Source organism: Sebastes fasciatus, chromosome 7, assembly GCF_043250625.1.
Source record: "Sebastes fasciatus isolate fSebFas1 chromosome 7, fSebFas1.pri, whole genome shotgun sequence".
Taxonomy (NCBI): domain Eukaryota; kingdom Metazoa; phylum Chordata; class Actinopteri; order Perciformes; family Sebastidae; genus Sebastes; species Sebastes fasciatus.
The window spans coordinates 18,890,411-18,906,989 of NC_133801.1; the positions used below are offsets into that span (position 1 = coordinate 18,890,411).

Below are 16,579 nucleotides of genomic sequence, written 5' to 3' on the forward strand. Positions count from 1 at the left end.
CAGCATAGATGAGAACAGTTTTAAACTTTTGACAGCAACGATGTGATTGGTTTAGGGAGATATGGCAAGATCTGATTGGTCACTAAAAAGAGAGATGCCCATAATCAGACATAGTAATAGCCCATGAGAGAGAGACCCTGAATGAATGAGAATGAATGAGATTGCACCCCTAGTCTTCCTGAATGAATTTACGCATAATCTTCATTTCTGTCTATCTGTGGACAGATTTTGTCACCATGATATATTGTCACAACTGTGTAAGATGCAGTCTCAAAACTTTACAGGTGTGTTGTTGAGATCAAATTGAAAGTCGAGGTCAAAGATGGGCGTGGTCCGATCAAGAGGGGCAAATGGGGACCATTGACCCCCTTACACACACAAATACACGCACACATGCACACACGCCCCTGGCCCGATTTGGCGTCACGCATGGCAAGATGGTCTCTAGTTAGTTCTTAGAGAGAGAGAGAGAGAGAGAGAGAGAGAGAGAGAGAGCAGCTTTACAGTCCACCCATTTCTTTAATTTCCCACTCCATCACCATTCCCCACGTCTTGCACTTATGCACTAAAGTCTGCAGCCCTAAAATGAATGTGTGCTCAATTATTATTATCAAACTATTTCTCTTGCAAAAATCTCGTCCACTCCGCCATCACAGGATGAAATAGCCTACTTTACATCCTACATTTGTACCTTTTTATTACATTGCTTCCTAAAAAAAAAGCGCGGCTCCTGGCGCAAAGTGGAGCGCATGCAGCATAAGAAGGAAAACGTGAGGCAAAACATAAGGTGATAGGTCTCCTTCCATGTCCGTGTGACAGTAAAGGAAATATAGGTTCCTGCCAGGGTTTAAACAGATGTAACCCCGCCTTGATTTCTCCACAGTTCTTTACAGTCGCCGCGTCTCTCTGCCTCCGTCAGCAGCGAAGGTAACTCCGTGCGTAAAAGCTCCTGGACACCAGACGGACACCGTACAGTTTCCACCTCTGCTTCACTTCTCACAAGACCGAAACGGGAGAAAATCTTTCCTGCTAAACAACCGGGAAACAGTTATTGATTTAAAGCTTTTTTTTTATTTATATGCATTTTTTGGGCTCTCACCAGTGCAGTTTTTTCCCTGATATCCTGTCCTAAATGCCTTGCACCCGAGCCACTGCTGCACCGACTCGGTTATTATGAAGAGTAAACAATGTGCAAAGCAAATGATCCAGTAGGAGCTCTCACTGTGGATGCGCTTGGATTTAACAGCCTGTAAAAAAAACAAAGATTCAGTCAAACTTATGGCGTGAAGGTAAGACATTTTTTTGTGTGTGTGTGTGTGTGTGTCATGTGCCAAACTTGACAAAAACAAGATCTATAGCTTTGCTCAGTGTACCACTACATAGTTTATTCCCCCTATATGCCATAAATGTAAAAACCATTCCTCTCCAGAGGAGGTTCAGTGATCCGGTACAGCATCTCCCTAATGACAGAATACAAAGTGATTTGTTGGGTGTGATATCCTGAGATATTAACTTTCAAGGTGAATTTGCTGTTTGCCAGACTATATCTTTTTATTTGTCCATTTCCAAAACGAACATTTTGGATCTGTGATTGTGAGCACACGAACAGTATGCGTCTCACACACACAGCTATGCATTATAGGGATGATTTATTTGTATAGCAGGTCGGGTTGTTGACAGTATTGATCCAGGCTGGTTGGCCTTTTTTGTGTAAAACAACTGAAAGCAAACATTTGCTCTCTTTGCCTTAATCCAGCCCAGGAAAAAAAAAAAAGTGCTCTCTAAGTGAGCTGTAGTTTAATTCTGGAGATGTGGCGGTGTGCCTGTGTCAAGCTGTCCTCTTCCAAACACACGGAGCAGCTGATTTCAGATCTGTTTGTGCCTTCCAGATTGTAATTAGTGCTGGTTTTCTCCAGGGACAGCTAGAGCTTCGTGCAGGTTCAGGTGACTGCTGGCTGTTCTGGCTGCACAACCAGTCCATGTATCCTATCAACCCTTTGCTGAGCAGCTTTAACAAGTTCACAACAAGCAGCAGGGCAATATGAATGAGGTGCATGAGGCTGGTTTTATCTGCAGCTCCTCCTGATAAACCTGTGTGGGCTGTGATACTGTCACAGGGTTTATAGTAGCCTTTTTTATGATTTATGGGTTTTATTATAGCCTGATGTGTTTTTTTCTGTTGAGACAAATAGCAATGTATTTGACCCTTCCAAACTTTACTGCAGATTTATAGTATTTTAGTGTTTTTTTGGGATCATTATGCAACATCATGCTTAGTTGCCATTTTTCCAAATAACATATGGCAGAGAATGGTGATCATGATGATATTGATATCCAGCTGTTTTCACCTTTAATGAGTTAGTAATGATGGAGAAAATACATATTACCAAACCCTCCATAATATCTGATAACTGTGTTTTATTATAGCCTGATGTTTTTTTTTTTCCTGTTGAGATATATAACATGTATTTTACCCCTCCAAACTTTACTGCAGATTTGTAGTATTTTAGTGTTGTTGTTTCATTTGGGATCATTATGCAACATTATGCTTTTAGTTGCCATTTTCCAAATAACATATGGCAGAGAATGGTGATCATGCTGATATTGATATCCAGCCGTTGTCACCTTTAATGAGAAAAAAAGGGAGGAAATAAATACTACCAAATCCTCCATAATATCTGATAACTCAGGGGAAAAAATATATTTGAAAAAAAGCAGCTTTGACATGTTGTCAGCAGCTGCATGCGCTGTATGTCAGCAGGTGTGGATCTTTGGATGGCTCCGTCGACAAATTGGTGCTGTCACTGAAAAGGACACTGCCAGGTTTGGGCACTATTAACAATATCTTTCCTTAGAGAGGAAAGTGAGCAGCTAATCCCAAGTGAAAGCACCTTTAGTTAAATACCAGGATATCTGCTGAGACTGGATGTTGTGTCCATTTGCTGTCCATCCAGTGACAGTCTCTCTTCATCCATATGGATTCCACACCTCCCTGTCTCTGATCTGTCACACATCGTTGTGAGGAAAACAGCGTTGTCAGAGCTGCCTGATGCAGCACTTGTCAAGTCCAGATGTTTGACACAGACAGACAGCTGCATTGAATCAAATATCCTGGATGCTTCCAGACAATTGTCCATTTAAAAAGCAGATATTTATCTCAGCATGAACTACTTGAATTAATATCAGGAAACGATAATACTAATAAGGACCCTGCTATTGCTTTACATGGTGAGAGATTTGCTTACATGAGGATATTTTCATCAAGGTGGTACACAGTCTTTAAGTGGATTAGGGACATCATTACTAGCACAATAGTTGAGGTGTTTGATGCAGCTGGTCAGTCAATAGTGACATTTAAATTCAGCACACTGCTCCCAAGAGAGATGACATGTATTAACAAAAATAACACCGTGCTGTAGCCTGTGCTTATTAAATTCAATTACAAACCCAAACAAATGTTGTTTGTTTACTGGGCTCTAGTGCCCAAATTTGATCCAGTCTGTGAAATCACAACCTCATTTATTAGACAGACACTCTCCAATCCCATTATGTGCTTGACTGATGAGATCAAAGTACCAAATTGTTTCAAATTGAAGCATTATACTTTCAGTTTTACAAGACAAAAAACTACTCAATATACAAACTCTTGGCAAGGTCACAACAGTTTTTAAATTTCATTTTGTTCTCTGTAGAGGCGGCAGTGGGGCATTACACATTTGGGGAAAAAGATAGCCTCCTAAAGAAAAGTAAACGTTTAATAATGAATTCCTACATGCCTTAATGCAAGTTAATGATTATAAATTGGTGCCTTGCATGCTTTTATACTTAGATGATTATTTGTGATTCTTTCAGAAAAGTGAAACCATAGAAATGTCAAGGTTCACAGGGGGATATATCAGCTTATTTTCAGGTTCATACTTGTATTTTGGGTTTCCACTAGAGCATGTTTACATGATTTAATGTTAAACAAACAATTATGTTTTCTCATACTGTCTGTCTGAATATACCTGTATTCACCCTCTGTCTGAAACGCTCCATTTTAACGCTTGTTCCCTCTTGAAAAAGTCCAGTCTGCTCTGATTGGCTTGCGAGAAAAACATGATGCACCTTTAGGTAGTTCTCAAGCCGTGGGCGGTACATTCTAATGAGCCTGCTTGTGACATAGGAAGGGGAGCAGAATCTGAATGGCTTGTTGAATCACATGTTTTCTGATCTAGACAGCCCACAAAAAACTGACTGGGTCATCTTATTTTACAGTTTGTGAGTCGGTAGGCACGCCAGATACCCACAAGCACTGAAAACATTTTTCATTATATTTCCCCTTTAAAAAGCAGTGGATGTTTCCCATAGTTGTGTCAATGTAAGCAGAAGAGGACAAAAAGCTTGGAGGGAACACTGTTTGGACCAGAATAAACAAAAAAAGGCTAAGGAATGGACTAGAGAGCTTCAGTGACCTTTGCGTGTGGTTCTGTCTGAAACATAAATGAGCTGAAATATAAATAGTTTACCTTTTCAGCAGAACCTAGCTGGAAGCTCAAAATGGCCTCCAAATCACAGACATTGTAAACATACAGTAGAGTCCTCTAACAAGCAGTGGATTTATGTATATCTCAGTAATATTGCATGAAGCGTATGTAGCTCTAAAACACCAGTATATGTCTTCCGGTGGCTCAGCAGCCACATCGTGTTTTGACCAGTAAATCATTTAATTGTATTGGATCCCTGTGAATGTATCTGACTGGCCTACATTCCCTTTCTCCTGAAACCCATTCCCCAGCATGTCAAATATACGTCAACACTCCAGGGACCAGCATCATCACAGAGAGGATGGAGGAGCCAATTAGGTCCCTAAACCCAATAGGAGATCCATCAGGATCTGGTTATGCTCCTAGTTACAGTTATATGCTGAGAAAGTTATGTCGGCAGGTTGGTCTGTTTGTGCGTTAATGGTGTGTCCATAATATATATATCGATCCAGATGGTGTGCACATGCTGCATGATGTTTGAGCAATAAGTGTAACCCTGCATGAATATGTGGGGCTGGTATTTTGTTGCAATGAGTAGGCTCTGTTTTCACTGAATATTCATTTTTATCACTAATTGTCCAGTATTTGCGGTCACACATTTTTATTTCTGACCCTGGTGCCTACATGGTGAGGTGTACACACACAGCACTGTATTATGTGCCTTGACAGTGCAATTACATTTGCACAAATGCATCTTTATATTTAGAATACATGCACATGCAAATGCACAAAGTTGCTTAACGGACTGCTTTGCTGTTAAAAGCAGACCAAAATAACTCACACAAACCAAGCACATATTTTTAAACATTATTTAAATATTTTGAAAAACAACCCATTGGTCTTTTGAGGCATGATGAGCAACAGGCAGTCAGAACTGTGCAGAAACAACCGCAAACCTTTCCATGACTCTCTATCTCACTGATCCGCTGTGGAGCAAGACACACAATATATCCCCCGAGAGGTGTGAAAGTGCTTTAGCTACAGTTAGGCTGCGTTGTCGGAGGATATCAGGCACCCTCTTGTACGTGCGGCCACATACTGTACGTGTGCATGAATGCACATGTGCGTCGCATACAGACATGTCACTGGACAGAGAGTGTCCTAACTGGTTGTGGCTCCTGTAGAGCTTGATAAAACATCAAAGCTAAATGGCTTATAAACTACTTCCATGAGGCCCACGGGGGGATCCTTTGAATGTTCCAGTGGACAATCTGGACCAATGGGGTGACAGACAATGTGCAGCGATTGACAGGGCGACTATTAGAAGAGAGGGGGATGCAATGAGGATTAATAGCAAAGGCAGAAAGATGGAACAGAATGCCCTCGGAGAAATGAAATCTCTTCCCAATTATCTTGATGTGTAGTGTGTTTGGTCTGAGCACCCTGAAACGGGAATGCGTGGACCAGAGTGTCTCCCTGTAGACTTTAAATTAGTAGTTCCAGATCATTCCAACTCCAGCAGATGGTGCCTGACACACACACAACCTCAAGGTGTGGAATAGAAAAATATATTTCCACCACTTGCTCACATGCTCTTCTTTTGGCTCTGAATTGCAGCCTTTAAAAGGCCAAAAATTAAAAGGTGAAGTGGGGGTGGTGTGTCAGATTCCAGCTTGGCATGACAAGAGTCATGCGTCACTTTGAACCAATTTTTTTTCAACCTCTTGTGTCAAGTGCCAAATGAAAGCTGGGGTTGTACTAAACAGCCTTTCAGTGGCAGCTTCCTTGACATTTTCCTCAAGAGTCTGGGAGTCTTTTGTTTGGTGAACAAAGCAAGCATAGATCCTCCTGTCTGCGTGACCTTTTGGTCTTAGCTTTGATAAATTATAGTTCAATCAAATACTTTCCTAGCAACTGCTAATCTCTGAAAATAGCAAAGCCTACAGACACCACAGCTTGGAAATTATCTGCTGCAAGGTTTTCAATAGATTAAACAAGCGAGTAATGCTTGACAGGGTGATTAGTCATTTCTGTTTTTCTCATATTTTGACTGTTATTATATTGCTGTGCCCACAATATTAGCATACTGTGAAGTACAGTACAATGATCATGTCTAGATGGTAACCCTAATTTTGTGAAAACGTGCAAAAACTCTTGCAAGACTCGCTGCCCGACGACCTATCCTAACCCTATTCCAGAGTCAGTTCAGAAAGGAGATGGTGTACTTAGCGTCATCTTCCTGTATCTGTGTCAAGTGGGTTTCAACGTTGTCCTGTCCCTTTAGGAGACTAGTTGGTCTATTAACTCCAATGAGAGAAGTGAACGTGAGCAAAGATTATGACTGATTCTTTCGCCCCCTAGACGCCAAAGTAAATATTGGACCCATTTTTCACAAGCCACATCCTGTATGTATCTTCCAAACATTCGGACACTAAAATGGCATTTTTCAGACAGTAGAAAATGAACTTTGTTCGCGACCTTTCTCCGTCTCAGCAACACACTCTCGCGAGATCTGGCAACTAACTTCCGCGTTCACAAATTTTCGTAATGTTAAATATGACAAAATATAAATACATTATGATATAACCCACTCTGCTTTCATCCATCCACACGATGTTCCCAACACTTCCAAACCAGGTGGGGTGATGGGGGAGAGGCGGACACGCCACGACCACGCCCATTTAGGAGACAGGAAGTGTATACCATTTCAAGCCATTGGCAGAGCTTGTAATGCGTCATCTTTGTTATAGAGCATCTTTAATTATTTAATTGGAGGTCAATGCCTAACCTCAACCATCTTGCGATAGTTTCGCAAATCAAGGGTTACTATCTAGACACAACCCAGAACAATAGAGTGTAGAAAGTTATTGTACACACTGTTTTGTCAGGAAACATAAAAATGAAGTATAGCTGTCTTGTTTTTCCCAGAAAGAGGTGTACCAGCAGTATTAGGAACCCTCTAAAGAGGGGATTTAAGGCCAGTCCCATTCTATTCTATTTTAATTATTACTACTGGCTCATTCAATGCCAATCACTTGAACATTTTAAAGAAAGCTTGTACATACTAGACCCTGAAAAACCACCACTTTTGAAAAGTACCAGGCTATTTTTACTGGGAGCAGTGAGTCATTACATTCTTTTATATTCTATCAACCTCTCCAAAATCAGCAATTGAATATTTCTTTCCTTAGAAATTGTGGATAGGTTTTCCTCTCAGCGATCAAAGAACAGCTTGAAAGCAAATGAAAAAAACAACATACCTCATCTCTTTCAAATACCTGGTCAAAGTGACAACCACGAGACAACATTGCGGTTTCTGTTGTCACTACTGGTCCATCTGGCCATGTGACCTTTCTGAAGACGACTCACTTGTTGCATCTCATCCTACTGCGGTTCGTGGTGATTTTCTGTTTGCAGAACTGGTGGAAGCAGCTGCTCAAAATCTGATTTTACTGTAAGAAGTTAAGGGTAACACTGTGGGCATGAAATCTCACACATACAAACATTATCCTCCAAATCCCATTTTCACTTAGAAAACATATTTTCACAAGTCTCATTAGCTTGTAGCGTGCTGTAGCAGGCCCCTGCTTTCGCATGTGCAAAGTATGACACCGATGCTGATACTGATGAGAATTTTTGTACTTTCATGGAAGTGCGGAGGCGTCAGCTGTCATTACAGTCTCCCACTAATAATAACTCACTAATCACTGAAATTAGTTTGGGTCATACTCCCCTTGCTCTCCCTCTGAATGTAATTAAAGCAGACTGCTTTGCTGCAAATATATCAGCTGTCCACAGTTTTATTAAAGGACAAGAAAAGCAACCAAATTATGCAATTTTATCCCCTACTGATTGTGGGGACTGAGGGGCTGGGAAGTCGGGTCATGTGACGCATTATCTCTTCTTTGGCTGGGTGATGATAATGGGTGCAGTATCCATACTTTTGGTATTGATCCGCTAATCGCTAGTGCAGAGAAACTGCCTGCTTCACTGCACCTCTGGTCGCAGCACGGCCAAGATCCCCATCCAGGTCAGTGTGAGGACATGCAGGATTATAAACTGCCTGAGATGACTGTGCAGTAAACTCAGACATGGATCAGACAGGAAAAAAACTGTTTTATTTACCCCAGCTATTTTATGAACGACACAGTTGTTGCAGACAGGTACAGTGGGGCTTACAGTAGTACTTCATTTACCTGGGGCTTTCAAGCCTCTGTTGGGTAGGCAACGTGTGTCAGCCTGAGCAGGCACGCTGTGTGTGGATGTTTGTGTGTGCACGCATCTGCATTCGTTCCTACACGTGTGTCTGTTTCTTCTTTAATGGAAAAGCAGCCAGTGGTGTGTGTGTGCATGTGTGTGCGTGAAGTACGCGGCCTCACCAGAGACAAGATCGGTTGTTAGGTTGGAGCTTCGCTACGACCTAATGAGGTCGATGGAGGCTTGTTACCAGCCTCCCTCTCCTCTCCTTCCAGTGGATGGATGCTCCCTACCATTTTTACCCTTATGGCTTGATTTGAGTAGGTAATGGCTGAAATCACCACTACAATAACCTTTATGTCTTACTGTATCAATAACATGGATGCATAGGGTGGAGTTTGTGCCCCATGGGCTTTTGTCTTTGTGGATAATGCATTTAGCCCTTTATCTCCGTCTTCCTTTCTCTCAATGTGACTGCTTTTGAGGCTTCTTGGATGGTCTCCAATATTTCATTTGCTCTCTCCTCACCATCTCCACAGTGAAAAGTCCCTTGTCAGTGTTCAAATTTGCACTCTGAATGCGATTTTCAGTGACACAGGTTATTGCATGTGTCAGTCAAATAAATGACTGAGTGGTCCCTGTTGCACTTTTTTATTGAGTGAAGTCGGGAGGTTCAGCATCCTGATGTGACAGTGTTCTTTTTCTGTTTAAATGTAGACACATGAATCACGTGCACGCTGTCTGAAAAGATAGATTTGATTCATAATCATTGTTACAAACACTTTCTTTCAAACTGCTTCAGCTACTATAGTTGTTTGATGGTGATATTAGTTTACCACCAGTGGGCAACCTCCGGATCTAAAAAGTGCCTTAAACTTGCATTCTTTCTAACAGCCAGCAGGGGGCGACTCCTCTGGTTGCAAAAAGAAGTCTGATTGTATAGAAGTCTATGAGAAAATGACCCTACTTCTCACTTGATTTATTACCTCTGTAAACATTGTAAACATGAGTTTATGGTCTCAATCGCTAGTTTCAAGCCTTGATGTTCATTTAGTAAATGATGGTCCTATTTAGTGTAAAATAGACCATAAAGCAGGGTATGCTTTAGGGCGTGGCTACCTTGTGATTGACAGGTCGTTACCACGGCGTTGTCCGGTCTGGGAGTTGTCCGTGTTTTCGTCTTACAACTTTAACCCTTTCACAGTACGTATTCAGTTCAGGAAAGTTAATAGTCACGGTGACTATGTCCACTTCTTATCTATGTTTACCACTAAGAGCAAAAAGTGCCTTTTTATGCTTCATATAGAAAGGAAACAAAACCTAAAGAATATTTCTCATGAATTACTAACAACTTTCCATTTTTTTTTATGTTAACTATTTAATGCCCCATCTCAGAAGGGTGCCAAACCAAACTGGATGCACCTTTACATAAGAAGGGTGTTTGTGATGGAGAGTGCAGAGAGAAAGGGGGCATAATTGCAACACCAAGATAATGACACTGTAATTGCTACTCTGAATGAGCATGTTTATTTTCAGCACAGTAAAAGTCATAGCCACAGCTACCACCTACACAGCCAGCCTGGAGAAAGTGGCTTCACAACTGTGATGAGTTGCCTCTTCACTCATACAGCGACAAAAGGAAGCTATTTCACAAGAACTAAAATAGATAGTTATTGACTTTGGTCAATGGTTTTGACCTGGCATCTAAGAGGGGCTGTGGCAGATAGAAAACTAATTAGGATGATGGCTATCGCAGGCTAGAATCAAACACTTTGACAGTATTGACCGAGTGGTATCAGCTTGAGGTTTTGCTTCCCCTTTGCATAGGCTGATACTGGGAATTAGGAAAAGATTTTAATGTCGCAAGAGCTGGAGAGGGTTAGCGAAACTAAATACCCCACCATTAGACCTGCATATCTTTATTATCTTACACAAACAATATGAGAAAAATCAGGTGTGAATGACTCACAAAATTCAATTTAGAAAAGCAAATTACCGTCACATATTATTCACACAAATTTGATTCATGAATCCATTATTAGTAGACACTTTCAGTTGGTTTCAATTACAATCATTGCTCTCTGAAACAGGTTTCTAAATGTGACTTTTGCACATTAAAAACACATTTTACACCAGAGCATTTCAAACAGTGCCCAAGAACGCAAAGGGAACATGGAGAAAGTAGAGCAAAACCACACTAATGGGATGCATCGTGTATTGTAGAGGAGTGATGAAGCTGCTGTCATATGTGGTGTGTTTCTATTCTCTTGCATGGACATGCGGTTCGTGTGGTTAATATGGAACTGTGTCTGTGGACGTTTAACAATCAAATTTCAGTGATTCATCGCAACCAAATTGTTCAATGAAATGGGGCTTATTGTAAGATTAACAGTGCGGTTTATTGAAAAGTGTAATAAACTGATGACTGCATCGCTGCTGCATGATTGGATGAGATTAGCACTCAACAGCAACAAGGAACAGGCCTATTCGTTTTTCTCTGCCTGACGCCAGCTCACAGACCATTCAAAATGTTATGGGAGATTTGATTGCAATTACAAAGCAGTTGCTGTGTATGAAGCAGAGATTACAGCACAAAAATAATGCTGTAAGTATCTTCTACCTAAATAATTTGTACAATAATGTAGTTATTGGGTTACAAGACAAGAACGATTTGTGTATTCATGGGGGAATTATAAAGTAACTTGGAGAGATCTGCTAAGGCCATGCCCTATCTGGCAATGTTAATGAAAGTGAAAATAATTTGTGATTCGGATCTGCTCCAAAATGTAATGGGTTGCACCAAGTTTCATGAAAATCGGTTCAGTAGTTTTTCCGTATTCCTGCTGATAAACAAAAAACTGGACCGTAAACATAACCTCCTTGATGGAAGTAATTATGGTTAAACTATTTTTAATTAGGAGATGTTTATAATTACTGGGTAAAGTCATGCCTATTTTGCTGCCCCCTAACTAAATTGTGGTACTTTCTAATTATTTTATAAGTGCCCCTTATGGCTGTAATCTCTAGCTATAACAAACTACACCCATATATTCATATATTGCAAGCGTTGGCTATTTCCTCCCGGAATGAAATCCCTCACTTTATCTGATGAAAGAAAGAAAGCAGCCAGACCCGACATGGAGGACACGTAGTCACCGGGTATAAGACAAAAAACCCCGCTTGTGCTTCTTATCTGTTTTTTTGTTGGGCAGTTGAAGCCGGGGTCTGCAGAGAAAAGCCTTGTCACTACTGTGGAAATCCAGGATGGCCAGATAATGCCTCCTGCTTTCATAGATCAGTGCCGCGGTCTCCTGGGAATAAGAGGATGCGGTTGGATGTGAGACTGAGGGATTGTGGGTAGAAAGTGAGGTCAGGCTATTTAAGGATTATATCCAGGACAGGTCAACTGCTCACAATTCAGAGGTCGGCTGGTTGGCTACAGCATTATTTAACCTGCTTAATGATGAGATGTGCTGCTCTTAATTCATCTGTTTAATAATATAAAAGTGTCACATGAATATGTAGGAAAGACTCCCTTCATGTAGCATGAACAGCTCTTAGTGTGCTTCTAATATCTCAGGTTGCTTTTTTTATACTGGTTGTGTATGTGAAAATAACAAAAGGGCATTTTAACAGTTATAGAGATTAGTGTGCAAACAAATTAATTAAACTCACTCCAAATTTGTAAATCATTGCCTCTATAATAGGGGTGTGAATAAGTTTATGCACTGTGATCCATCAGTTTAAGGACCGGCTGTGCCCAGTTACTGCATGCAGCCTCTCAAAGATCTTATCCCCATGGCAAAGTAGCTTAGGACGGGACATAAGCGGTTTATAATTGTTACAATGGAATCAGTTGTGATCAGTTGTGTATATTCCTGCTCATTTTGCCTCTTTGTCGCTCTCTTCAGACACATTTCCTCTTCAGCGTTATTCTTTACCTGTCCACCAGATGCCCTCAGACTTTCATCTCTCTCCCACTAATGTAATTTTATCTCAGGTAAAGTTTTGGCTGTGGCTGCTGTAGTGAGCTTCCCCGTGTCCAATGAGCAGGACACTAATGATCACCTAAACTCTGATATAGTAGCATGAGGAACTGGCTTTCACACCCTGGATGTTCCAGTCCCAAACTTTTTTGTAACATATCCCATAACTCCACATGATAATGTAGTTGGCTAATAATGTGCTCCGTGCATGATTCTTGGTTATTACTGGAGGTAGGAAGCTTGCTAGCGGGCATTGCGAACATTTGCAGCATTTGCATTCACTGTGCGTAATACCCATACTACCATACTATTTACAAGGCCAGAACAAGATTTAGTATGTCAAATGCAGTATGGCAAAATTGCAAGGATGTCCTACAACATCTGGTTGTATTTTGCAGTACACAAGCCAGCATGCTAGGGCTGGGCAATATGATGATATGTATCGCCAAAATAATATAAAAATGTCTATTGATACTATCATGATGGATATCGTTATCGAGGTATGAAATGACCTATACTCTGATAGAAGATTTTGGCCATATCGCCCAGCCCTACAGTTGCTTTTCTGGCCATTCTGACCCACAATCCTCCACACAGTGGATATATGAGCAAGGGGGTCAAAGTTCAAGGCGCAATGTTTTGACCAAGTAGTATGTCCTGTGTGCAGCAGTACGTACTCTGTCAGGGCAGCTGCAGTTTGCACTAAAAGTAAAAAGAGTGATTTGGAATGTAGTCCTAGTTTAATCTATTCCTCAAATTAAGGTACACTTATTTGTTCTGCAGCTTCTGATTTTGCTGAATTATCAAGTCATAGCGGTTTATTATACATCTTGCTTTCTACAGTAAGTCTATCCCAGAGTCAATATAATGTGTTGACTTTAACAATTTACCCTGCTCCTAGTAGCTAAGCTTGGGTAGACATGCCTTGGATGTCTATATCTATCTGTACTACACACACTAATAAAGTTGATAAATCTTTTAATCTAACAAAGTAAGACAGCAAACATAATTTCTAAAAACATCCAAGTGTTCCTGTCACAGCCACAAAAGCATTAACACATTTTGTATCTCCTGCACTTTATCTTCTAGTTTTTATCATCTACCCAAAGTGTACTTTCCAAAACTATCATGCACAGCTCCCCAGTATTGATAGTTTGAACAATAAAGTCTATAAAAGGGCATTAGTTATTTCCTGTAGCTGCTGCTTCAGACAGTTTATCTGCACACGTATTAAGAGTGCTTGTAGAACAGGATGCCTTTTTTTTATGACCACAAACTTGCAAGTCCATCATTCTAAATATTCTCATGGCCTTTTATTACAGCTGGGTGTTTTGCGACTCTGCTATACTGTATCACAAGAAAAGAGTCTGGGCTGCAGTCATGTTTTTTTCTGAGCGTGAATCTTCGACCTTTCTATCATTCTGTCAATTAGACTAAGAACCAAAACTAATAGATACAATTGTGGTGTTTGAAGTGGATGTTGAAATGAAGTGTAAACACATTACAGTATGTATCATACTCCTTGCACGGATACAAACATTAGCTGTATAATGTTTAATCAGTGCATGTATTTGTGCTTTTCCACATGCCCTTAAATTTGTATATGTATGTTGGTGAACAAAGTTATTGAAGATGGATGCATTGTGTTATGTCACATTGTGTTTCACATTTTATGACTTTACAGTTCTGCAGTTTACTGGTAGCACTACTCTCCCACACACTCCCTGAAAAAGGTCCAACAGTTGAAGCCAAAACAATAATAAAAAGCTCACACTCACAATTGTATTACACATCAAATAACTGATGTAACCGGTGCAACAATTTTCACATAATTTCAGCTAGAATAGTCCATTTGATACATTTTTAGCATTGCTTTCACACTTTGTTTACTGTGCTGGCTGCTAGGTTTGTTTAATAGGACGTGGAGAACACCCACTGGGCTCCTTCAATCTGCGATTGTAAACTCCGCTTTGAAGTTAAGGCTCCCAGTTGCATCTTGGTCATTTTATGTATCCATGTGTGTGTGAGTGTGAGTTTTTCCTACCAGCAGCTTATTGACTGCTGTTCTTATTTACACTCCACATGACAGTCGGCAGCGTCTGAGCTGAGCGGATAGCGGAGGATTGCAACACCACTGACAGGTGTCTGGCGCTGCTAACTATGGCCCCAAATAGTCCTGACTAAAACAATAGACACGAATTTTAGGAGTCACATTTTCACAAAAGCAGTGAGAATGATGGCTAATTACTGGGGAGCTTCAAAGAATAATATACCATAATAGACTACAAAAAATAATGTGTTGTGACACCATTCCCTTGTTTTTAGCCCCGTCTTCTTTGTTAGAGAATCGTAAAGTGCGTGTTTGTTCGAAAGCAGAAAGCATAGAGTGAAAGGTGTGTTTTCAAAGCAGGAAATCGCAGCACTGAGAAAAAAAATGACAGAGAAACTGGTATTGATCAGCAACACGAACCTCTGCAGATACTGAAAGGTCAATTTGTGCTGTGAGACAGTAAACCTTTTTTATTAATATCAACAAGATAAATTAAATATAAAATGATGTCACATACTGTGAAGTAAAATATGTATCACTTTATTTAGAAACGTTATTGAGCGGTTTGCCTTCAAGACCAGATTTGGCACCTCTGTAATTACATCAGGCAGTTTATTTCGCTCCATTGCGCTGGCACACACAAGAAAGATTACTCATCGTGGTCTTATATGTTCTGGTTTGCTTCACTAACTCTGGCATTCTGTCAACTTCATCTACCCTCTTAAAGTAGTTGGGAAAAGTATTTTTTTTTTCTATAACTGTATATTCTTTAAAAAGAAGCTGTAGTTCACGTCTACTCAGTTTGCTTTGTGTTACTTAAAGTTTCTGTTTCACGCCTTTAGTGTTGGCCCAGCGCCATGAACTAATCACACAGACAGAATGACTCCAGACTGGGCACAAGGCCAAATGCTCATCAGACATCCTCTGTCCAAGAATTTAGCTCTCCTGGCCAGGTATCTATTTCAGGCGTGTTCTTTGCTCAAAATCTTCAAGCACACACGGCTTTTAAATAATCATTAGAGGATATTACTGATTTCCCTCAAATCTTTATGTCCTGACATAGCCTGGTCTTTGATCAAGACAGACACAGTCCTACCTAAGTGTGGTATGACCTTCTTTACACCTTGAATTAAACTGCATCTTCTATCCAGATTGTATCTAGATATGATTAACTTCACACCTGGTATTACAGTTTTACTCAATCACTTTAGCTCATTTTTTGAAACAGTCTTAACTTTCTCTAAACTGTAAGTGCAATTGTCACAACTGTTTGATGGGACATCACAACTCTATTGCATGTCTGCAAGAGGTAGTAACTCACCCAAAACACTTCATTCATGCTTCTAAACCTAGTTATTGTGTCAGTAAGTTGGCCAAAAATTAGAAAAATGATTTGTCATCATGTGAGCCGTACTGCTCAAAATGTTGAGATGTTTTTTCACCATGGCAGTCAACGTTAATAATATATTACATTATATATTTCTATTATACAAATCTCTGTTTTGTTGATACTTACTGTACTATACCAGACTGTCCAGCTGAATGCTGTTGTGTATCACACTGAGATGTTTACCCTCCATGTTTTCAACAGCAGTTAAAAGTTTACTGGGAAAATACAATACTGTGTACACAGAAACATGTGTTACATCATGTATTATAAACAGAAAATTCCCCTTTGAGCTTTCATGTAAAGTCATATACAGTGAACAGAAAATTTCCCACAAAATGACATCCATGCCAAAAAACAAAAAAACACTGCAACAATGAAAAAACCTGCGATAGTTCAGTAAAAAACTATTTGTACCTCCTCACAGTACAAAACACCATGCCATAGATATTTATGGAATATACATGTAGTCTGACAGATTTCGATAATTGAA

At 40.2% G+C, this 16,579-nt stretch overlaps 1 protein-coding gene across 2 annotated transcripts in view; it reads left to right on the top strand.

Moving 5' to 3' along the window:
• Positions 1 to 573: 573 nt before the first annotated feature.
• The window catches only part of drd2a (dopamine receptor D2a), a 47,306-nt gene continuing 31,300 nt past the window's right edge, over positions 574 to 16,579 (top strand). The window contains exon 1 of one of the 2 annotated variants that reach the window (XM_074642032.1): positions 574 to 1,289. The gene's annotated coding sequence lies outside the window, so the exon portion shown is untranslated. The remainder of the gene's footprint in view (positions 1,290 to 16,579) is intronic. The other variant, XM_074642031.1, reaches the window with a different exon arrangement.